At 40.9% G+C, this 25,763-nt stretch overlaps 1 protein-coding gene across 1 annotated transcript in view; it reads left to right on the top strand.

Annotated features, from left to right (window-relative positions):
* Positions 1–24,370, top strand: part of prr16 (proline rich 16) — a 263,269-nt gene extending 238,899 nt beyond the window's left edge. The window contains exon 3 of the mRNA XM_078214606.1: positions 22,570–24,370. The gene's annotated coding sequence lies outside the window, so the exon portion shown is untranslated. The remainder of the gene's footprint in view (positions 1–22,569) is intronic.
* The last annotated feature ends 1,393 nt before the right edge of the window (positions 24,371–25,763 follow it).

Genomic DNA, 25,763 nt, shown 5'->3' with positions numbered 1-25,763 from the left:
CACAGTAATTTCATTGCTGTGTTAATGTAAGCCTTACTTGTAACTAATGAATCAATTTTAACTCTAACTCAAAATATCTGAGGTTTCCCTTATAGAGTCATAGAGTCACAGATGTTTACAGTATGGAAACAGGCCCTTTGGCCCAACTTGTCCATGCCACCCTTTTTTTCTTAAAACCCCTAATCTAATCCCAATTGCCCGCATTTGGCCCATATCCCTCTCGGCCCATCATACCCATGTAACTATCTAACTGCTTTTTAAAAGATAAAATTGTACCCACCTCTACTACTGGCAGCTTGTTCCAGACACTCACCACCCTGTGTGAAAACATTGCCCCTCTGGACACTTTGTATCTATCCCCTCTCACCTTAAACCTATGCCCTCTAGCTTTAGACTCCCCTCCATATGGGGAAAGATATTGACTATCTACCTTGTCTATGCCCCTCATTATTTTATAGACCTCTATAAGGTCACCCCTCAGCCTCCTACGCTCCAGAGGAAAAATGTCCCAGTCTATTCAGCCTCTCCTTATAACTCAATCCATCAAGTCCCGGTAGCATCCTAGTAAATCTTTTCTGCACTCTTTCTAGTTTAATAATGTCCTTTCTATAATAGGGTGACCAGAATTGCACACAGTATTCCAAGTGTGGCCTTACCAATGTCTTGTACAACTTTAATAAGACGTCCCAACTCCTGTATTCAATGTTCTGACCGATGAAACCAAGCATGCCGAATGCCTTCTTCACTTGGATTTGAACTTGATGCCCATAACTCAGAGAGAGGCAAGCTGTTGAGAGTGATGTCCCATTTCATGTCATACCTTGGTGGGTGTCCGCTGGTGCTCTGAGGCCTTGAAGTCTTCAGTGTGGTTGGGCTCTCCTGCAAGGGGCAGGAGCACCTTCCTTGGCCTAAACTATTGGAGGCTCTGGGGTCACCGGCAGAGGGGATGAGGAGCGACTGTTCACCCAGCGAGTGCATTGAGAGGACACCCTGGGGTGGCTGGCTGACTGGCACTCCTCCTCCTTCCTGCCATTTCCACTCCCCATCCACCGCGCCCCCCCCTCCCCAGCCTCTCAACATGATTGCATGCAGTTCACATGCTAACCACATGCACTTACAATTTGTGTTGCCATTGTTTGCCCCCTGTTTTGGATCCCACTTACAATCCTGCCACCAGGAGCCATGCTTTTCCAAATAAATTCTACCCTACCTGGGAAAGAGAAACAAAGTTCACGTTTCAGGTTGATGGTCTTTCATCCTAAACCGTTCTTGCAGCAGATCATCTACCTAAAATGTTGAGTATTTCCAGTACATTCTGTTTTGATTTCAGATATTCACCATCCACAGTATTTTGTTTTCATATTCCATCTGAACTTGTTTAAACATGAAACAAGTACGGATCTGTCCTGATAAAATCAGGCTGTAAGCTCTCACTGAGCCGCTAGTAATACACAGCCAAGGCCACCCACATGTGACTACAGATGTGATTAATTAAATATGTGAGTATGTTTGTGAGTGGCGCTGGCAACTAATGAAAACAAAACCGCTTCAACTGATATTAGCAAAAGGGTTTGCAAATGATTCGTGCAGATCACAGCATTGTATCACAACATAGACCATGTATGGACAGAAGCCTAATTATAAATGCCAGTCAGAGACTGGAATTTACAAACAGATTTATACCTTGATTACAGTGAGAAATGGAGGTCAAAAGCATCCTCAAATCGAGTCTCTGTTTAGTTAATTTGCCTTTGGGCAATAGAATAGATGGGTGATGCCTGGTATTGACAGCTCTTCTGAGTTTCATTTCCATTAATGTCTGTACTGCCCGTTTTACTGATTGCCAAAAGTTAAAATCAGACTGATCCTTAGCATTGAGCTTCCTGCTTGAATGGCCAATTCTTAAATGTTATAGCATTTGGGCTATTCGGTTTGGTTCAAAGCTGTACTTGAGATATTAATATAATAACATGGTAAATCTAAATTGCATTAATGATGTAACCACTTCACATTTAGGATTTAGCATTTAACTGATAATTGAAGTCGATGATAATAAAAATTGGGAAAGATGTAATACAAGCTACCAACTCAATACCACCAGTTTTGCACCATTGTACAAAGTCAAAATGACCCCCATTTGTGTTGAAATAGTTTAATGGCTTTCAGCTACATATCATTACAGTACTGCTGTAATTAAAATCCTCATGACCCTCCTGGGCCACTCATAAACAGCATAGTATCATTTTCATTGCTAAAATGTTTTGTTCAGTACCTCAAAACCTCTCAACTCCACTATAAAATGATGCGAATGAATTCAGTTCTTGCTGAGTGTTCAGGCTTAACTGTTGAAGAAATTAATTATGGACCATAACAGCCAAATTTATATAATTCAGTCAGACATTTTAAAACCAGAGGAAAATTTCTTCTTTGAAAGAAAATGATAAACGTGCTTTTTCTACATACATGCATGAAATGTCCAAAGATATGCAGGTTGGATGAATTGGCCATGCTAAATCACCCCTTAGTGTCCCAAGATGTGTATGTTAGATAAATTAACCATGGGAAATGTGCAGCTATGGGGATAGGGCGGGGAAGAGGGCCTGGGTAAGTTACTTTGTCAGAAGGTTGGTGCAGACTCAATGGGCCGATTGGTCTTTTCTGTACTGTCAGGATTCTATGATTTCTATGATCTTGCTGCTTATAGTGACAAAGGCAATCTTTTCCCCTCAATTTTATGCAGGGCAGGAATATGCTGATCATATATTTACCAATTTATTAACTTTCTTTTAAAGTTAACTCAATGAAGAAGGCGAAATGTTCATTTTATTAATACAATTTGACATCCTACAAATGATTTCAACCCTTTATCTGTATGCAGAATGGTTTACATGCTAGGAGTACTCCCTCAGGCTCCTATAGGAATTGGGCTTCAATCTTCATCAGTAATGGTCAGGTGAGAAGGGGAATGAAAGCTAACTGACAGTCCATAATTGTGTTGAAGAGCTAGCAGGAATATTCTTGCCTCTTCGTGGTTCCACAGAAATGCTCAGTGTAAAAAAATATTTTGCAGCAGCAGCCTTTGTTGATCTGGCTACAAAAGAAACCAATAAAACGCAGCCCGGATGAATCTCCAGAAGAAATACTTACAGAGGCGTTAAATGTGTGTTCGGTGACGGACCAGGACACCTGAATAACATTCAAACTTGGACACATTCCAGGTGCTCTAGAAGTGCTAGAAGCAAGACCGGGAAATGGTTGCATTTGTCCCCTCTATCTCCCCCTCCTTCCCCCGAGAAACAATGTAGCAGTGCTCAAATTCTAGCCCGTTGTGTGCTTGATATTTATAAGAATTGTATATTGATTGAACATTCTAGCCTTACTGTACTATAGAACCAATAAAGTATGAAGGATTTGCGATATTATAATAAAACTTAGTCAGACACCTTTGGAGTTGTGGTCATCAGAACTGGCATGTGGAAGTTAACTTTATTTCCACCTGCAAAAGTCCTGCAATTTTACAGTTTGATTTCTGATGGACAGATGTTTTAGAAGTTGTCCTGATAATGTGATTTTGCCTGAAACCTATTTTAATTTCCAATGAAAAAGGAAGCAAATGACCAGAAGAACTTACATTTATAGTTTTATATATATGTGTATTTTTATTAATTTACGGGATGAGGGGGTCGCTGGCAAGGCCAGCATTTATTGCCCATCAATAAATTGCCCTTGAGAAGGAGGTGGTGGGCTGCCTTTGTGAACCACTACAGTTCATGTAGACCAGGTAGTGGGAGTGTGGCAGCCCCAGCCATTTCATGCTCATTCAGCCAAGCTGTGTGGGTCATGGGTTCAAGTCCTACTTCAGAGACATGACAAAATAACGCTAGGCTGACTCTTCAACATAATCCTGAGGAAGAATTGCACTGTCAGGAGTGTCACCTACAATGCTGAGATTTTAAACCAAGGTCCAATTTGCCCACTTGAATGGATGTAAAAATCCCATGGTATTAAACCAACCTAAGGTTTACCAGATGTTCCATCTCAAAATTCCACTGTAGACTTAGCAAGACAACTTTTTGAAATGTTTAATGTCTCCAAAAGCCAATATGTCATACAATTAGTTGCATTAGTGTTTATTTTCCAAAATTCGCTCGTTTCTGGAAAGGTTCCATCAGACTGGAAAAAAGTTATACCCCTTCTATTCAATAGGTGGAAGGAGGCAGAAAATTGAAAACTATAGGCCAGTTAGTTTGATAGCTGTCTTGGAGGAGGTGTTAGAATTTATCATTAAGGAGGTTAAAACTGGGTACATAGAAAAACTCAAAGTAGTTGGGAAGACTCAGCATGGTTTTGTGAAAAGGAAACCATGTTTAACCAATTCATTAGAGTTCTTTAAAGAAGTAATGTGTTGTGGATTAAGGGGAGCCTGTAGATGTACTGTACCTGGATTTCTAAAAGATATTTAATAAGGTGCTACATCAAAGTGCCAAAATTGAAAGCTCATGGTGTAGGGGAAAACACATTAGCATGGATTGAGGATTGGTTGGCTGGCAGAATGTGGGTTTGTCTAATTGGCAGGATGTGACTTTTTACAGTTTATATCAAAGACTTAGACAAGGAGAGTGAAGGCGTGGTAGCTAAATCTGTTCAACTCAGGTAAGAATGTTTGTTTGAAAAAGACATAAGGAGTTTGCAGACAGCTACAGATAGGTTGAGTGGGTGGGCAGAAATGTGACAGACGGAGCATAATCTGGGTAAATGTGAAGTTGTTCACTTTGGCAGAGTATTATTTAAACAGGGAACAACTGCAGAATTTCAAGGTGCAGAGGGATCTAGGTGTTCTAATGCATGAGTCACAAAAAGTTAGCATGCAGGTAAAGCAGTTATTTAAGAAGGTTTGTGGAATGGTATCCTTACGAGAGGAATTGAACGTACAAGTAAGGATGTCATACTCCAGTTATGCAGGACAAAGAACAAAAAACAAAGAACAAAGAACAGTACAGCACAGGAAACAGGCCCTTCGGCCCTCCAAGCTTGTGCCGCTCATTGGTCCAACTAGACCATTCGTTTGTATCCCTCCATTCCTAGACTGCTCATGTGACTATCCAGGTAAGTCTTAAACGATGCAAGCATGTCTGCCGCCACCACCCTACTTGGCAGCGCATTCCAGGCCCCCACCACTCTCTGTGTAAAAAACGTCTCTCTGATATCTGAGTTATACCTCGCCCCTCTCACCTTGAGCCCGTGACCCCTCATGATCGTCACCTCCGACCTAGGAAAAAGCTTCCCACTGTTCACCCTATCTATACCCTTCATAATTTTGTACACCTCTATTAGGTCTCCCCTCATTCTCCATCTTTCCAGGGAGAACAAGCCCAGTTTACCCAATCTCTCCTCATAGCTAAGACCTTCCATACCAGGCAACATCCTGGTAAACCTTCTCTGCACTCTCCTAAAGCCTCCACGTCCTTCTGGTAGTGTGGCGACCAGAACTGGACACAGTACTCCAAATGTGGCCGAACCTGCGTTCTATACAGCTGCAACATCAGACTCCAGCTTTTATACTCTATACCCCGTCCTATAAAGGTAAGCATACCATATGCCTTCTTCACCACCTTCTCCACCTGTGCTGCCACCTTCAAGGATTTGTGGACTTGCACACTTAGGTCCCTCTGTGTTTCTATACTCTTGATGGCTCTGCCATTTATTGTATAACTCCCCCCCTACATTAGTTCTTCCAAAATGCATCACTTTGCATTTATCTGGATTAAATTCCATCTGCCATTTCTCCAACCAATTTCCCAGCCTATCTATATCTTGCTGTATTGTCTGACAATGTTCATCGCTATCCGCAAGTCCAGCCATCTTCGTGTCATCCGCAAACTTGCTGATAACACCAGTTACACCTTCTTCCAAATCATTTATATATATCACAAATAGCAGAGGTCCCAGTACAGAGCCCTGCGGAACACCACTGGTCATGATGTGGAGATGCCGGCGTTGGACTGGGGTAAACACAGTAAGAAGTTTAACAACACCAGGTTAAAGTCCAACAGGTTTATTTGGTAGCAAAAGCCACACAAGCTTGGTCACAGACCTCCAGCCAGAAAAAGACCCTTCGACTGTTACCCTCTGTCTCCTGTGGCCAAGCCAGTTCTCTACCCATTTAGCCACCTCTCCTTGTATCCCATGAGCCTTAACCTTCTTAACCATCCTGCCATGAGGGACTTGTCAAATGCCTTACTGAAATCCATATAGACGACATCCACGGCCCACCCTTCGTCAACCGTTTTTGTCACTTCTTCAAAAAAATCCACCAAATTTGTAAGGCACGACCTCCCTCTTACAAAACCATGCTGTCTGTCACTAATGAGATTGTTCCGTTCTAAATGCGCATACATCCTGTCTCTAAGAATCCTCTCCAACAACTTCCCTACCACGGACGTCAAGCTCACTGGCCTATAATTACCCGGGTTATCCCTGCTACCCTTCTTAAATAACGGTACCACATTCGCTATCCTCCAATCCTCAAGGACCTCACCTGTGTCCAATGAAGAGACATTGGTGAGGAAAGGTTGGAAAAGGCTGGGGTTGTTTCCACTGGAGTTTAGAAGAGTGAGGGATGGCATGATTGAAGTATATAAGGTCCTGAACAGTATTAACTTGGTGGATGTGGAAATGATGCTTCCCCTTGTGGGTGAGCCTAGAACTGGGAGCACTGTTTCAAAATTAGGGGTCCTCCTTAAGGACAGAGATGAGGAGTTTTCTTTCTCCTGGAGGTTTGTATGACTTTGGAACCCTATCTCAGAAGGTGGTGGAAGTGGTCATTAAATATTTTTAAGGCAGAGGTAGAAAGATTCTTGTTAGACAAGAGAATCAAAGGATATCGTGGGTCGATGGAAATGTGGTGCTCAAAGCACAAACAGACCATCCATGATTTTATTGAATGGTGGAGCAAGCTTAATGAACTGAATGGCCTACTGCTATTCCCATTTTTTTATGTTCACATGTATGTAAAAGCCATGTAGCAATTAAAATAAACAAACCAGTAATTTACCTGTGAGTAACTAATTACTCATTTAAATAAGGCAGAAAATGATTCCCCCTGATTGTTCCTGCTCTTTACTTGTGAGTCTATTACAGAACAGATAAATAGCAACACAAGTTGTTCAAATGATAATTGGATCCTCATTTATATATCTTGAATAGATGCCTATCAGTTTCAGGCAGGGACATCAGGCTTCTAAAAGGAAAAGGAATAGGCATATTCTGCCGTTCAATGAGTTCATGGCTGATCTTTATCCTAATATCATCCAGCCACCCTGGTTCTGTATCCTTTAATATCTTTGATGAGCAAAACTCTATCGATCTTAATTTAAAAAAGGTTAATTAAGCTCACACATATATTTTTATTGAAGAAAGTTTCACACTTATACTACCCTTTGCTTTTAGAAGTGTGGATCAGTGGCCTGGCTCTGATTTAGGGCCTTGCCCTAGACTCCCTCACAAACAGAAAACCTTTTCTCTCAAATTACCTGTCAATTCCTTTCAAAATCCTAAAAACTGCAATCAAATGTCCTTTGACTTTCTATATTCCACAAAATACAAGCCTAGTTTTAGTGAACGCCGCTCACAATCTAATCCTCTGAGCTCTAGTTAAACCTTGGTGCATCTGTGCAACCTTCATTCCAAGGCCATTATATTCTTTCTAATGTGTGATGCTCAGAATTATATGCAGCACTCCAAATGTGGCTTACTCAGAGAGATTTAGTACTTGAGCAAAACATTCTCCTCTTTATATTCTAGCTTCTAGTTAACATGGGTAACATTCCATTCTCCTTCATGATTTTTTTTGTGCATGAATACAACATTTGAATCATTTGTACATCTCTTTTGATATCACTGCCCTTTTTAAGTTAATGGTAAAAAGGGTAAAGTTGCCATGATCTCAGATGACCATAAGCTGCTCTTCCCGTTGAGGGGGAGAGCTGACTGGTGGTGATTTAACCTGAGGATCACCACCCCTCAGGCAAGGGGCAGGGTTGAGAAGGTGGGCCTTCATGAATAACCTTAGCCTGTCAGAGAATTGAACTCACACTGTTGGGGTTGCATCACAAACCAGCTATCCGGCCATCTGAGATAATTAACCTCCACAATTAAATAATACTCAGATCTATCAATTTTTGGTCTAAAATAGATAGCCTTAAAGGTGCATGCATTGAAATTCACCTGCCACAATTTTACCCATCATTGGCTCCTTGCAACTTTATGTTCCAATCTTTTGATATCACCAATCACTGTCTTGTGAGAAATTTTGGCTACATGGCTTTCTCTTGAGTTATCTACTCATTAACAAATATTGTGAATAGTTGAGACTCTAGCACAGATGCTCTTGGGACAGTAACTTCCAAATCATGTGCATACACATTATCCTTCCTTGGTGTCTTCAACTACCTAACCAATCTCCCAAGAAGGTCAGTAATTTGCCTTCAATTCAATGGGTTTTAATTTTAGCTAACAGTTTCCTATAGGGAACCTTAGCCCACATACATGACATCTATAGACATTCCCCTGTCCACTACTTTAGTAATTCCCTCAAAAACAATCAGATCAGTTCACTAAGCATGACCTGCCTTTTACAGATCCATATATCAGCTCAAATTTCTCTATGTACTCAGTCCATAACCATAGGGTGGAATTTTCTCATTTCTCGTGTTTTGCAGAGTGGAGGTGGCCTGCAATTGGTTGGAGGCAAGATCTTGCAGTCCCACCACTGTCAATGGGATTCTCCATTATTTGCATCCTCCATTGCTTGGTGTCACCGTTGGCAGGACTGAAAGATCTGGCAGGCAGGCTAGAAAATCCCACCCATAGTTTCTAATAACTTTTCCACAACAAATGTCGGTCGTACAGTGATAAGCACTCCTGCTTCACATGGGTTCAATTACGGCCTTGGGTGACTGTCTGTGTGGCATTTTCACATTCTCCCTGTGTCTATATAGGTTCCTCTGGGTGCTCCAAACAGATGTGCAGGTTAGGTGGATTGGTCATACTAAATTGCCCTTTGTGTCCAAAGATGTGTAGGTTAGATGGATTGGCCATGGCGACGTGGGATGCTTTTCCTACGAGTCAGTAGAGGCTCAATGGACCGATGGCCTCTTTCTGCACTGTAAGGATTTTATGGTTCTATTCTACAGTTTAAAATGTTTAGACGAACAGGTGCTAGTTTCATTTTTTCATCTTCCTTAAATAATGAAGCTGCATTTGCAATTTTCCAGTCTAAAATTAAGAAAGGAACATAGTACCCAGAAGCATGAGTAGATCATTTGCCCCTTTGAGCCTGTTCAGCCATTCAGTAAGATCACGTTTGATCAGGCTGTCATCTCAACTCCACTTTGCCATCTGCCCTTTTCTATCAAAAATCTGTCTAATCTGCCTTGTTTAAATTCAATGGCCCAACTCCCAGTACTCTCTGGGGAAAATAATTCCAAATGCTAAAAATCCTCCAAGAGAAAATATTTCCCTTCATCTTATTCTTAAACTGTATCCCCTAGTTCCAGTCTCCCCATAAGTGGAAACATCCTCTCGGTGATTATCCTGTCAAGTCCCCTCAGGATTTAATCTGTTTCACTAAGATCACCACTCAATCTTCTAAACTCCAATGGGAACAGACCCAACCTGTTCAATCTTTCTTCGTAAGATAAGCCCTTCATCCCAGGAATGAGTTTGTGAACCTTCTCTTTACTGCTTCTAATGCAAATATATCTTTTTTTTAATGGGGAAATCAAAACTGTACACAGTATTCCAGATGTGGTCTCATCAAGGCCCTGTATAGCTGCAGTAAATCTTCACGACTTTTATATTCCATTAACCTTGCAATAAACGCTAGCATTCCATTTGCCTTCCTAATCACTTGCTGTTCTTGCATACTAACTTCTTGTGATTCATGTACCAGGACACCCATATTCCTCTGTACCACTGAGTTCTTCAATCTCTCTCCATTTAAATGCTGTACTGCTTTTCTATTCTTCCTACCAAAGTGAAAATGTTCATATTTTCCCACATTGTACTTCATCTGATAAATTTTTGTTCACTTACATAACAAGTCTATATCCCTTTTCAGACTCTCTACTTTCTCTTGACAACATATTTTCCTAACCATCTTGGTGTCAACTTTAGCTACCATACATTCAGTCTCTTCATTCAAATCATTGATGCAGATTGTAATTAGTTGAGGCTCCAGCACCGACCTTTGTGGCATTCATAAGAACTTAAGAACATAAGAAATAGGAGCAGGAGTAGGCCATCTAGCCCCTCAAGCCCGCTCCGCCATTCAATAAGATCTGATAGTGGGTTCAGTTCCACTTACCCACCCGCTCCCCATAACTCTTAATTCCCTTAATGGTTAAAAATCTATCCATCTGTGACTTAAACACATTTAACGAGGTAGCCTCTACTACTTCATTGGGCAGAGAATTCCAAAGATTCACTACCCGCAGGGAGAAGAAGTTCCTCCTCAACTCTGTTCTAAATTGACTCCCCCATATTTTGAGGCTATGCCCCCTAGTTCTTGTTTCCATTGTAAGTGGAAATAACCTCGCTGCTTCTACCCTGTCTAGCCCCTTCATTATCTTATATGTCTCTATAAGATCTCCCCTCAACCTTCTAAACTCCAATGAGTACAGGCCCAGTCTACTCAATCTCTCCGCATAAGCTAACCCCCTCATCTCCGGAATCAACCTGGTGAACCTTCTCTATACCCCCTCCAAAGCTAATATATCCTTTCTTAAATAAGGGGACCAAAATTGTACACAGTACTCTAGGTGCGGCCTCACCAGTACCCTGTACAGTTGCAGCATGACCTCCCTCCTTTTATACTCCATCCCTCTCACGATAAAGGCCAACATTCCATTTGCCTTCTTGATTACCTGCTGCACCTGCAAACTGAGTTTTTGTGATTCATGCACAAGGACCCCCAGGTCCCTCTGCACAATAGCATGTTGTAATTTTTCACCATTTAAATAATAGTCCATTTTACTATTATTCCTTCCAAAGTGGATAACCTCACACTTACCAACATTATACTCCATCTGCCAGATCCTTGCACACTCACTTGGCCTATCCAAATCTCTCTGCAAACTCTCTGTGTCCTCCACACAATTTGCTTTCCCACTCATCTTTATGTCATCCGTAAACTTTGTTACCCAACACTCGGTCCCCTCCTCCAGATTGTCTATGTATATGGTAAATAGTTGAGACCCCAGCACCGATCCCTGCGGCACCCCACTAGTCACTGATTGCCAACCGGAAAAGCACCCATTTATTCCGACTCTCTGCTTTCTGTTAGATAGCCAATCCTCAATCCACGCTAACACTTTACCCCCAACTCCGTGTACCTTTATCTTATGCAGCAACCTTTTGTGAGGCACCTTATCGAATGCCTTCTGGAAATCTAAATACACCACATCCACCTGTTCTCCTCTGTCAACAGCACTCGTTATATCCTCAAAATATTCCAGTAAATTAGTCAAACATGACTTTTCCTTCATGAATCCATGCTGCATCTGCTTGATTGAACCATTCTTTTCCAGGTGTCCTGCTATTTCTTCCTTAATGATAAATTCCAGCATTTTCCCAACTACTGATGTTAAGCTAACCGGCCTGTAGTTACCTGCCTTTTGTCTACCTCCTTTTTTAAACAGTGGCTAGTTGCAGCTTACCAACACAATTCTATTTGCAAGAAAGCAATGTTCACTGTGCCTGATCACAATATCATTTTCTATATACCCTGCTATAATTACCTTAATAATAGATTCTAACAATTTCAGCATGACAGATTTTAGGCTAACTGGTCTATAGTTTCCTGCTTTCTGTCTCCCACCTTTCTTGAATAAATGTGTTACATTGCTATTTTCCAATTCACTGGAATCCTTCCCAAACTTAACAAAATGTTGAAATGTTAACCAATGCATCAATTATCTCTGCAGCCACTTTGTTTAAGACCTTAGGATATAGGCCATCTAATCCATGGACTTGTCAGCCTTTTGGTCTAATAATTTCTTACCAGTGCCCTTTCCCTGGTGATGGGTATTGTTTTAAGTTCCTCCCACCCAATCATCTTGATTTTTAAATATCTTTGTATCTACAGTGAAGGCAGACTCAGAATACCTGTTCGTAATGCCTGTCATCTTCTTATTTTCCATTTTCAATTCTCCAGGTTCACTCTCTAGTTTTAGTTACTCTTTTCCTATATAAATGCTTGTAGAAACTCTTTTTTTTAGATTATTAGCTCCATCTCATAGTCAACTTTTTCCCTCATTATTATTTGTTTAGTCATTCTTTGCTCATTCTTAAAACCTGACAAACCTGACATTTCACTAACCTTTGGGCACAGGGTTTCTTTCAACCCTTGACTTCTTTATTCAGCCATGGGTGAGCTATCCTTCTCAAAAAAGTTTTTCTTTCATTCTGGGATAAATCTTTGCTTAGAGTTATTAAATATCTCATTAAAAGCCTGCCATTGCACCTCTACTGTCCTACTTTTTAAACTGGTTTCCAAGTTCACTTCAGCTAGCTTTGCCATCATACCATTGAAATTACCTTTATTCCGATTTGATACACTAGTCTTCAACCCACAGTTCACCCCTGCAATCATGTTATAATCACTGTCAATGATAAACTCCTTTATCATATTATTGTTCAATCCTGTCTCATTGCTCTTTACCAGGTGTAGAATCGCCTGCTTCCTGGATAGCTCCAGAAGATTATAACTAAAGCAAAAGCAAAATACTGATGATGATACTGGAAATCTGAATAGAAAGAGAAAATGCTGGAAATATTCAGCAGGTCAGGCAGCACCATTGGAGAGAAAGAACAGAGCTACAAGATCAGGTTTGTGGCCTATCATCAGAATATCTGATGACATGGAAGCCACACTATATTACATAGTCTGGGCATTAACTTGCTTGAAGTTGTGGCTTCTACCCCTCGGAGGCATGATGCCATGCCAGACAAGTTGCTGGCTAATTATAGACCATAAGACAGAGCAGGGGTCTGGTGGGATGGGGGGCTGGCGGGAGTGTGATTTTGAGCCCGCATTATCCATCTGTGGGAATGGCGGCATTTGCTCAAAATCTGGAAAGCACAATTCACGCCGGCAGGTTTCCAAGTGCGATCTTATTGGCCCCTCGCTGGTGGAGTGGTTTGAAATGAACGCCAACATTCCATTTGTCTTCCAAATTGCATGCCAGCATTTTGTGATTTATGCACAAGAACCCCCAAATCTCTGTGCTGCAGCTTTCTGTAGTCTTTCTCTATTTAAGTAATATTTAGCTCCTTTATTCTTATCAAAGTGAATAACTTCATATTTTCCTACATTATATTCCATTGGCCAAGTTTTTGCCCACTCACCTCTCCCAGTGTAGACATTTTGTGTCATCTTCACCACTTGCCTTCTTACCTATTTTGGTCTCATTCACAAATTTGGCAATAGAACATTTACTTCTCTCATCCAAGTCATTAATATATATATATTGTAAATAATTGGGGCCCAGCAATGATTCCGGTGGCACTCCTCTAGTTGCAGGTTGCCACCCTGAAAATGCCTCTCTTGTCCCAACTATCCGTCATCTATCAGTTAGCCAATCCTATATCAATACCCCCAGCACCATAGATGGTTATCTTATTAAGTAGTCTTTTGTGCTGTATCTTATCGAAAGTTTTTGGAAATCAAAGTATACTACATCTACTGATTCCTCTTTATCCTGCTCATTACCACTTTAAAGAATGCGACTAAATTTATGAGGTACGATTGCCCTTCATGGATCCATGCTGACTCTGTTTGATTATATTATGCATTTATAAATGCTCTGCTATTACATTCTTTATAATGAACTCTAACATTTTCCCAATGATAGAACTTAAGATAACTGGCCGAGGTTACCTGTTTTTGTCTCCCTGCCTTTTTGGAGTCATAGAGGTCATAGAGGTTTACAGCATGGAAACAAGCCCTTCGGCCCAACTTGTCCATGCTGCCCTTTTTTTTTAAAACCCCTAAGCTAATCCCAATTGCCCGCGTTTGGCCCATATCCCTCTATACCCATCGTACCCATGTAATTATCAAAATGCCTTTTAAAAGATAAAATTGTACCCGTCTCTACTACTACCTCTGGCAGCTTGTTCCAGACACTCACCATCCTCTGTGTGAAAAAATTGCCCCTCTGGACACTTTTGTATCTCTCCCCTCTCACCTTAAGCCTATGCCCTCTGATTTTAGACTCCTCTACTTTGGGAAAAGACATTGACTATCTATCTGATCTATGCCCCTCATTATTTTGTAGACCTCTATAAGATCACCTTTCAACCTCCAAAGAAATAAGTCCCAGTCGATCCAACCTCTCTTTATAACTCAATCCATCAAGTCCTGGTAGCATCCTAGTAAATCTTTTCTGCACTCTTTCTAGTTTAATAGTTTCCTTTCTATAATAGGATGACCAGAATTGCACACAGTATTCCAAGTGTGGCCTTACACTTGTACAACTTCAGCAAGACATTCTAACTCCTGTATTCAATGTTCTGACTAATGAAACCAAGCATGCCGAATGCCTTCTTCACCACTCTGTCCACCTGTGACTCCACTTACAAGGAGCTGTGAACATGTACCCCTAGATCTCTTTGTTCTGTAATTCTCCCCAATGCCCTACCATGAACTGAGTAAGTCCTGCCCTGGTTCAATCTACCAAAATGCATCACCTCCCATTTGTCTAAATTAAACTCCATCTGCCATTCGTCAGCCCACTGGCCCAATTGATCAAGATCCTGTTGCAATTGGAGATAACTTCCTTCACTGTCCACTATGCCACCAATCTTAGTGTCATCTGCAAACTTACTAACCATGCCTCCTATATTCTCATCCAAATCATTAATATAAATGATAAATAACAGTGGGCCCAGCACTGATCCCTGAGGCACACCGCTGGTCACAGGCCTCCAGTTTGAAAAACAATTCTCTACAACCACCCTCTGGCTTCGGTCAAGAAGCCAATTTTGTATCCATTTAGATACCTCACCCTGGATCCCGTGAGATTTAACCTTATGCAACAACCTACCATGTGGTACTTTGTCAAAGGCCTTGCTAAAGTCCATGTAGACAACATCAACAGGACTGCCCTCATCTACCTTCTTGGTTGCCCCTTCAAAAAACTCAATCAAATTTGTGAGACATGATTTTCCACTCACAAAGCCATGCTGACTGTCCCGAATCAGTACTTGCATCTTTAAATGCCTGTAGATCCTGTCTCTCAAAATACCTTCCAACACTTTACCCACCACAGATGTGACGCTCAGTGGCCTGTAGTTCCCAGGCTTTTCCCTGCAGCCCTTTTTAAACAAAGGCGCAACATTTGCCACTGTCTAATCTTCAGGCACCTCATCCATGGCTATCAATGATTCAAATATCTCGGCTAGGGGACCCGCAATTTCCTCCCTAGCCTCCCATAATGTCCTCGGATACACTTCATTAGGTCCCTGGGATTTATCTACCTTGATGCGCTTTAAGACCTCCAGCACCTCCTTCACTGTAATATGTACAGACATCATTATTTATTTCCCCAAGTTCCCTAACATCCATGCTTTTCTCAGCAGTAAATACTGATGAGAAATATTCATTTAGGATCTCGCCCATCTCTTGTGGATCCGCACATAGAACATAGAACATAGAAAGCCACAGCACAAACAGGCCCTTCGGCCCACAGGTTGCGCCGATCACATCCCCACCTCTAGGCCTATCTATAGCCCTCAATCCCATTAAATCCCATGTACTCATCCAGAAGTCTCTTAAAAGACCCCAACGAGTTTGCCTCCACCACCACCGACGTCAGCCGATTCCACTCACCCACCACCCTCTGAGTGAAAAACTTACCCCTGACATCTCCTCTGTACCTACCCCCCAGCACCTTAAACCTGTGTCCTCTCGTAGCAACCATTTCAGCCCTTGGAAATAGCCTCTGAGAGTCTACCCTATCCAGACCTCTCAACATCTTGTAAACCTCTATCAGGTCACCTCTCATCCTTCGTCTCTCCAGGGAGAAGATGACCTTGTTGATCCTCAAGAGGCCCTACTCTCTCCCTTGTTACTCTTTTGCCCTTTATGTATTTGTAGAAGCTCTTTGGATTCTCCTTTGCCTTATCTGCCAAAACAATCTCATGTCCCCTTTTTGCCCTCCTGATTTCTCTCTTAACTCTAATCCTATACCCCCTATACTCTTCAAGGAATTCACTTGATCCCAGCTGCCTATGCATGTCATGTGCCTCTTTCTTCTTCTTGACCAGGGCCTCTATATCCCGAGTCATCCAGGGTTCCCTACTTCTGCCAGTCTTGCCCTTCACTCTAAGAGGGATGCGTTTACCCTGAACCCTGGTTAACACACTTTGAAAGCGTGCCACTTACCAGATGTCCCTTTGCCTTCCCACAGACTCCCCCAATTAACTTTTGAAAGTTCCTGCCTGATACCATCAAAATTGGCCTTGCCCCAATTTAGAATTTTAACTTTTGGGCCAGACCTATCATCCTCTATAGCTATCTTAAAACCAATAGAATTATGGTCATTGGTCCCAAAGTGATCCCTCACTAACACTTCTGTCACCTGCCCTTGCTTATTTTCCAAGAAAGGAAAAGGGTGTTCCACTGGCAGTTTTCCAATCCTCTGGGATATTTCCAGAATTTCATTGTGCCAGCAATTCTTCAGAACCAGCATGAATGGTGGCATTGCTGGGAGTGCAACAGATCCCAGACCAATGACCCTGGAGTCATCCTGAACTTCATGGACGTGAGGTTAAGAAATATCGGGGTCAGTCAGGCAGCCCTAACAAAGGTAGGGGATTGCTTGCAAGCCAGTAGGCAGGCCGCTATGTTTTTAACTTTCCCAGCCATTAATTGGCCACTAGTAAAATACCAGTGGAACAGGAGGGTGACAGGCACAGATCCCACCCAATTTTACACCCTTCTCCTGCCTCCGAGTCTGCTTCAAGGGGGTGTAAAATTCTAGTATTAGCTTTAGAGTTAACTCACTATAGTTATTGTCTGAATCAGTATTTCCAGTATTTTCTCTTTTTATATGCTGAAAGTGATTTATTCATTTATTTTTAATTCTTCATTAGAAACATTGGGAATTTATTTGTGTTTTATGCCATTATTTTTTCTAATTCTGTTTTCTTGCACGTGTTTGTTAACTTTAATGAGTCAGTCCTTGATTCATTATTTGTTTCATTAGAATGCAAGGTGTATTCTCCTCTTCTTCTATTGTGAAGGCTGACATAAATTAATTATTCAACAAACCTTTATTTTCATTTGCATTATTAGATGCCTTGCTTTTTAAAGGGCTCACATTACCCTTGATTGCTCTTTTTCTTATGTAAGAGGTTTTTGTTAATCATGATATCCCTTTAATCTATCCAAGTATAATAGCAAGGGATAGGAAGACGTGGGGGTAAGAATCAAAGGGAAGTTCTGTGATAGAGTGGAAAACAGGAAGGTTTAAATAGTAATATAGATGATGGGGCAAAGCAAAAGTGGAGAGTGGCGATGAATTAAGGCAGCAGCACTTTTGAATCTGAAACATTGTGAAGTGTTTAATTAAAAGATAGGGTGCCAACCCTCAAGTGTCTGTAAAGTTTTAAGTCCTCTCTTATCCCACAATTATCCTCTGATTGGAGCCCCTTCCCAATGCTCTCTCTTACTAATGATGTAATTGTATCTTTAATTGCCACTTCCTCCTCTTTAGTTTCTCTGTCCTCCATAAAGCCTGGAACATTTAACTTCTAATCATGACTGTTTCCCACCCATGTTTCAGTACTGGCTACCATATCACACTCTCTTTGCTTTTCTAATTTACTCAATTTATTTCTTATACTCCATCCATTATATAAAACTATTTGGATAGAAGATCTCAATATGTCTATTTTTTTTTCCAGATGCTCTCTGTTGCACATTTAACTAAAAATGTTTTTTTTTGTTGTTTCTGTTGTAACTATACTTCTATTATTTTCCATATTAAAACAGAAAATGGTGAAATACTCAAGCAGTGAACGTTCCATGTCAACTTTCAATGACATGGAACTTTCACTCTGTTTCTCTCTTCACAGATGTTCCCTGACTTATTGAGTATTTCCAAAATTTTTGTTTTTATTTCAAATTTCCAGTGCCTGCAGTATTGTATTTCTTTAGTATGGCCTCCCCACCTGGAGTGTCATTATCACTGTTTGTGAAATGAACTCTGTGCTATCATTTGCTTTTATCTTTATACTATAATTTTGTTATTTATTTTGAATGGAGATCTTACTTCCATTTAAATGTTTATAATTCCTTTTCACTTTCTTTCCCTTCTCAGTAGGACTGCAGTCTGAGCCTGCTTCAGCTGCAGAATATCCCATTTCCCAATGCTGGTGTGAGTAGACTGAATGCAGAGTCTCACTGCCTTGTACACCCGATACTCCATCTCCCAAGTCCCCAGCCATCAAGGCCAGATCTAAATAACAGTGACCACATCTAAGATGTGGAATAGTTTCTCTTCTTGTGGTTTAGGGTGGCACGGTGGCACAGTGGTTAGCACTGCTGCCTCACAGAGCCAGGGACCCGGGTTCGATTCTGGCCTTGGGTGACTGTGCGGAGTTTGCACGTTCTCCTCGTGTCTGTGTGGGTTTTTTCCAGGTGCTCTGGTTTCCTCCCACAGTCCAAAGATGTTCAAGTTAAGTGGATTGCCCATGTTAAATTATCCCAGTGTCCTAAAATGTGTAGGTTAGGGAGATTAGTGGGGTAAATATGCAGGATTATGGGGATATGGGTAATATGTTCTGTTGGTGAATCGGTGCAGACTCAATGGGCCAAATGGCCTCCTTCTGCATTGTAGGGACTCTTTGGTGCTAAGTGCCCATATTATAATTGTTGTGTTGAATGAATTGGCAGATTCACAAACATTTTATGTTTTTCTTTAAGTTTTGTTGGATGCAGTCATGCTGTGCATCAATTCTTTATTTTCAGTCAATTTCTGGCCATTGTACAAACCATGATCCACTTTGCAATGAAATGGTGTTTGGCTGCTTTCCTGTTCTGTTCTCCCTCATTACTTTAAATGCGAATATCAGGTGTAGGAACATAGGAAATAGAAGCAGGAGTAAACCATTTGAGACAACAAGCCTGCTCCTCCAACAAATAAGATCACCTTAACTCCACTTTCTTGCTTTCCTGCCTGCGCCACCTGCCACTGCCACCCCCCCCCCCCCCCCCCCCACACACACACACACACACACACAATCTTTGACTTCACTGTGGATCAAAGATCTATGTAGCTCAGATTTGAATATGTTCAATGACTCTGCCTTCACCATTGATTGGGAAGAAAATTCCAAACACTAATGACCCTCTGAAAGAAGAAATTCCTCCTCCTCATTGTCTTAAATTGTTTTATTTTTAAACTTTTCCTCCTAGTTCCAGAATCCCTCATGTGATCAAACATCCTGTCAGCATCTTCCCTATCAAGCTCCCTCAGAATCTTATATGTTTCAATAAGATCACCTCTTATTTTTCTAAACTCCAGTGAATATAGGCCTAACCTGCTAAATCTTTCCTCATAAGATATATCCCATATCCTGGGAATCATTTCAGAGAATCTTTTCTGAACTGCTTCCATTGCAAATATGTCTGTCCTTAAGTGAGGTAACCAAAATTGTACATGGTACTCTAGATGTAGTCTCAACAGTGTTCTGTACAGTTGTAGTAAGACTTCTCTACTTTTATACTCCATCTCCCTTGCAATAAAGACCAACATTCCATTTGCCTTTTACTTGCTGTACCTGCATACTGACTTTTTGTGGTTCATATACAAAGGTACCCAAATGCCTCTCTATTGCAGTAATCTGTAGTCTCTCTCTTTGTCCATAGGAAAAAGTAAAACTAATGCCTATAACCCGCACGTCCAAAGATGTGCGGGTTAGGTTGATTGGCCAGGTTAAAAATTGCCCCTTAGAGTCCTGAGATGCATAGGTTAGAGGGATTAGCGGGTAAAATATGTGGGGGTAGGGCCTGGGTGGGATTGTGGTCGGTGCAGACTCGATGGGCCGAATGGCCTCCTTCTGCACTGTAGGGTTTCTATGATTTCTATGAATTAAATAATATTCTGCTAATAATCTTCCTGCCAAAATGGACAATCTTACATCTCCCCACATTATACTCCATCTGACAAATATTTTCCCATTTACTTTAGATCCTTTTGCAGGTGCTTAGTTTCCTCCTCACCACTTGTTTTCCTATCGTTCCCACCTATCTTCAAAAAATTTAGATACGGTACAGTCCGTCCCTTCATCCAGGTTAGTAATATAAATCATAAATCGTTGAAGCCTCAGCACTAATCGCCGAGGCACTCCACTAGTTATAGTTTGCCATCCCACAAATGACACATTTAACTTGACTTTCTGGCCGCGATCTTACTGGTGCATCCCACCGGTTGATCGACAAGGCGATCGGGTAAGATAGGGCGAAAGATGAAAAATCAGGATTGCGTCCGGTTTTGCGCCTCTCATTGATTTGACGACAAAATTGGGTGCGAGCCCGATTTAAATATTCATGATATTATTTAAATGTCATTAGAGAGTCCCGGATGTTATCAGGATGTTAATTGTTCAGCAAGTTTACTCTTAATGACATTTTTGAGAAAATCTGATATATCACTCCTGTTAATCACTTTCAACCCAGGTCCTACACCTGGGATTAACAGCATGCATATCCTGAAGTAGGTTTCTGGGCAATTTCAGGACATTTAGCCCAAGTCTACAAAGGTAAGGTCAGTGTTGGAGACATTCATGCAGTTTTCCAGGCAGCATATCTCCATCCATTAGAAGTTTAACATTCCTAGATTAACTACTATGCATGTGCACGGATTGGACTTTCTCTGGGTCCCAAAGCTCCATAGTGGTGAATATCTGAATGTTTGTCAATAACTCCCTCAGAAGATCTGTGCCCAAGTAGGTATTCCAGAGCATAGGTTGGCCAGGAGCTCTGAAGTTTGTTCCTCAGAGTGACAAAAGGATGTCCAAGGTAGAAAGTGAAATTGCTGTACCCAAGCAGTATGTGTGCTCTTCTGATGTGAGAAGGAAACTGAATAGTAGAGTTTATCCTTGCAGCTAACTTTTCTCTTGATGGAGGAGTATTTGATATTTATTTATTTTGAAAGGTGTCAATCGCAGAACTGACACTCACCACCTTGATGAATGTAAATGGTTTTAAAAGTATTGGTTGGAGACTTGGGTGGAGAGATGGCAGAAGGAGTTTAATCCGGACAAATGTGAGGTAATGCATTTTGGAAGGTTTAATACAGAGAAGAAATATACAGTAAATGGCAGAACCCTTAAGAGTATTGATAGGCAAAGGGGTCTGGGTGTACAGGTACACAGGTCACTGAAAGTGGCAATGCAGGTGGAGAAGGTAGTCAAGAAGGCATACGGCATGCTTGCTTTCATCGGCCGGGGCATTGAGTTTAAAAATTGGCAAGTCATGTTGCAGCTTTATAGAACCTTAGTTAGGCCGCACTTGGAATAAAGTGTTCAATTCTGGTCGCCACACTACCAGAAGGGTGTGGAGGCTTTGGAGAGGGTACAGAAAGATTTACCAGGATGTTGCCTGGTATGGAGGGCATCAGCTATGAGGAGAGGTTGGAAAAACCTGGTTTGTTCTCACTGGAGTGACGGAGGTTGAGGGGCGACCTGATAGAAGTCTACAAGATTATGAGAGGCATGGACAGAGTGGATAGTCAGAAGCTTTTTCCCAGGGTGGAAGAGTCAATTACTAGGGGGCACAGGTTTAAGGTGCGAGGGGCAAGGTTTAAAGGAGATGTATGAGGCAGATTTTTTACGCAGAGGGTGGTGGGTGACTGGAACTCGTTGCCGGGGGAGGTAGTGGAAGCGGAAACGGTAATGACTTTTAAGGGGCATCTTGACAAATACATGAATAGGATGGGAATAGAGGGATATGGGCCCTGGAAGGGTAGGGGTTTTAGTTCAGTCGGGCAGCATAGTTGGTGCAGGCTTGAAGGGCCAAAGGGCCTGTTCCTGTGCTGTAATTTTCTTTGTTCTTTGTTGTTAATGTCACAAGTAGGCTTACATTAACACTGCAATGAAGCTACTTTGAAAATCCCCTGGTCGCTACACTCCAGCGCCTGTTGGGGAAAATGGAAGGAGAATTTAGCATGGCCATTGCACCTGACCAGCACATCTTTTGGACTGTAGGAGGAAACCAGAGCACCCAGGGGAAATCCACACAGACACAGGAAGACTGTGCAGACTTTGCACAAACAGTAACCCAAGCCGGGAATCGAACCCAGGTCCCTGGCGTTGTGAGGCAGCAGTGCTAACCACTGTGCCACCATGTTGCCCTGATAGGACACTTTTTAAATAATATAGCTGGCAAAGCTATACAGAAAAGTGAATCCATAAATATTTTTGTTCAAGTAAAACAATCACTTGATTGCAGTTTATAATTCACTTCTCCAGTACAATTTTAACTTGTTCTTTTTCTCCCTGCAGCTCCTTAAGCCTGGAAGGAAAAATTAACATTTTGAAGATGCGTCAGCTATTTCTGGCTCGGTCACTGCTGCACTGTGATTCCAGCAAATCAGACTCCTGACCTACAACAAGCAAAGCAAAGCAGCTGACCCTATGGAACCACAGCATCATTAATGCCAGTGCGATCTGGATCAGGTCATTTCCAGCAGCTTTCTTATACAGCCAGAAGCTTAACCTGAGCAACTGCTCCAGTCATAGTTCAATTTGCTTCTAAATCACAACGAAAGCCTGAAGTAAATCTCTGATTTTGTTTTTTTTTTTAGTTCTCCCTGTTTTTCTTCACTCCTGAAGTATTTATGTGAAGCAATGGTTAAGAAGATCAGTGTTCATACAATCAGTTGCGGAAGCTCTAATCTTGCAATTTGTCACAAAACTAATCCAGCCTTCTCATTCCCGACATAAATAAAGACACAAAATAAAATCACCAACGCTGCAGAGAAATTAAATGAAATCCTACAAGGGGCAGATGATAAATTTCTTGTGCTGCACAGAACCAAGGATATGTTTACATGACAGTGAAATGAATTCTACATGTTGAGAACCGGTGAGAAGTGACAGAAGCTGTTTACTGTTCGTAGGGAAGGATAATGTCTCCCGTCCTCTGTTCATTTCTTTAAGCCATAGCAAAGAAAAGCATCAGTGCTGATGGTGACTGTGGCATTCCCTTCCTTGTCATCATATCAGGTGAAAATTCCAGGGCATGAAGCTATTGTTGATGCTCAGAAACTGCATCTCAGTGCTCTTTTAATATTTGCACTGTCACTTTCATTCAGGGTAATGATGTGTGGAGTTACTTGCACAGATGGCCTCGAGATCTGCAACGAACATGTGGAATCTTGCTGGGCTTTACCAACAAAAGATATGATTTGCACTTGTCTTCAATTCCAGTGGGTGGAATCCATATCAGAAAATTAAATTGTCCTTCATCCCTTCTCCAATCTCAAAATGAAAAGAAGCCTCAAAACTGCACAGTGGACAATAGAACAAATGTTCTTACCTCCCCTCGCATTATAAGTCAGATTTTATATAGTACATAAAACATTGGATGATAAGGGAGAACAGTCCAAGCAGGATTTGACTGTCATTGACTATACTGTGGTTTTGAAAACAATGCATTGATTTGTCACAGTTGTATGGGATGCATTTGTTATTTTAAATGGGGTCTGCAGGCTTTATAAAACCAGTGGAATTTGGATTCAGAAAGGAGGCACAGCTATTGACAAGTAAAGCACTTTAGTTACATTTTTAAGTTTTGTATTTTTATAAGCCATCATTATCAACCCTTGTTTGGCTGTCATTTGAAGATTTCAATGTTACTCATCATGCTCGTGTTTGTATATTATTATTTGCAACCAGATAACAGTTTTGTTTTACTTTTAAACAAACAACCTAAGAAAGTAATGTATAGATTTTAAATAGAAGGCTGCAAGATATATTTCTTCTACTCATAAAAAGTGCAAACGATGTATTTTGTAATTTTAGAGTTTTAAAATTGAAAAAGGTTATTTTATTATTAAAGGCCTGGTATATGATATTAGTTAGACAGCAAGTAACAGAAAGAAAACTTTTCATACTCTTTCCTAAATCAAAACTGCTTGTCATAAAAAAGCAACAAGAAAAAAATAAAAATATATATACTACTTCCTCTTCATATAAATGTTCAGAATTACAATTCTCTTTAAGTTGCTGCATACACATTTTCCCATGTTAATCAAACCAGTAATCCAACATTAAATAGTTTGCAATAAACTGATCTAAAGTGAAAATTTGTGAGTTTATCCTTTCAGAGATTTAAAATACTTTTACAGTTTTAATGTGTTTTATCTGCATTTTCATCCAAAACATGACATATTTCTGTATTTGTTATCTTGCAATCACTGCAACACAATGTCAGATCCCATGACAGGCATAAAAATTAAAGAAGAGGTTGGCTGTTATTATTTTATGAGCGTAACCCCCTTATGCTTTATTCGATTTCATTTTGATACAATTTCACCCACTTTATCTTTCATTGGGTAATTTTTCAGTTGTCTTTGTCAGCTGTCGAAAATAAGTTTGAGGCCCCTTACTTATCAGAACATTCGTTAATGTCTGTTTTAAATCTATTCTTTGAAATTGGACATCACAGAGAGGAGGATGAATCAAATCTGCTCCTTTCTGGATTCTTAACGTGGCCATTGCAGCCTAAGGAGCAACCAACCACCAAACGAACAGAAGTGCTCCCTATGACTCCTCAGCCAATAGATCATTTCCCCTCACACCCACCATCGTCCTATTGCCACATTTGTCTCTCTGGTCTTAACTCAGATCTGCTACGGACAAGGTAACCAACTCGATATTCCATTATGTAAAATGGCTGAGCTGTTTGTGGAGGTGTGGTAAGTATTGGCATCTCATTCAAATAATGCCAATGAGCACAACATCCATTTTAGATTATCCCCAGTCTCTCAGTTGAGGAGTGCATTGTCAGCTCATCATCAGTAATGTGCCCCAAAGCGAGCCATAACCAAGTTCTCAGGCAAAGTCTGAGAGAAGTTGTGCATGCATGGAGAAGATTTCCACTGTGCAAGATCTGTAACAAAGCCATAATCCCGTTTATCAAGATTATATTTATAATCTTGTTATAGAAATTGCATTAAGAAAATCTCCCCAAAATACTTGCAATTTATTTTGCAAATATATTAATTTGATCTCATTACTTTGAATTGAAAATGCCCATCTATTGAAACCAAATTACGTTGCACATGAACCATTGCCGAATGTGCACCTAACTGATGAAGATAACTATGGCATTATCACCATGGCAAAATTGGTATTCACTATTGGCATTATACCATCAAAAATAGAGTGGGGGAAGTGAGACTGAGTTACAAAAAGCCAGTACAACACAACGGGTAAAACCAACTCCTTCTGTGTTGTAACCATTTTATGATTCAATATAAATCTAACTTCATGAGCTCTTATTCCTTATCAGGTTTATTACTAGTCATGAACTAGAGCAGCAAAATAATTTTCAATGCAATGCAAATATGTCAGTAAAGCGGTTGCAGAAATAAGTAGCCAATGATTAATCTAAGTTGAGTAATATACACTTCATTCATTGAAATATGAATCAAAACAGTGGCAAGGGAAAGGACATTCAAGAAGCTGAATTG

This window comes from Mustelus asterias, chromosome 6, assembly GCF_964213995.1.
Source record: "Mustelus asterias chromosome 6, sMusAst1.hap1.1, whole genome shotgun sequence".
Taxonomy (NCBI): Eukaryota; Metazoa; Chordata; class Chondrichthyes; order Carcharhiniformes; family Triakidae; genus Mustelus; species Mustelus asterias.
This window is presented reverse-complemented; position numbering and strand designations above follow the sequence as displayed.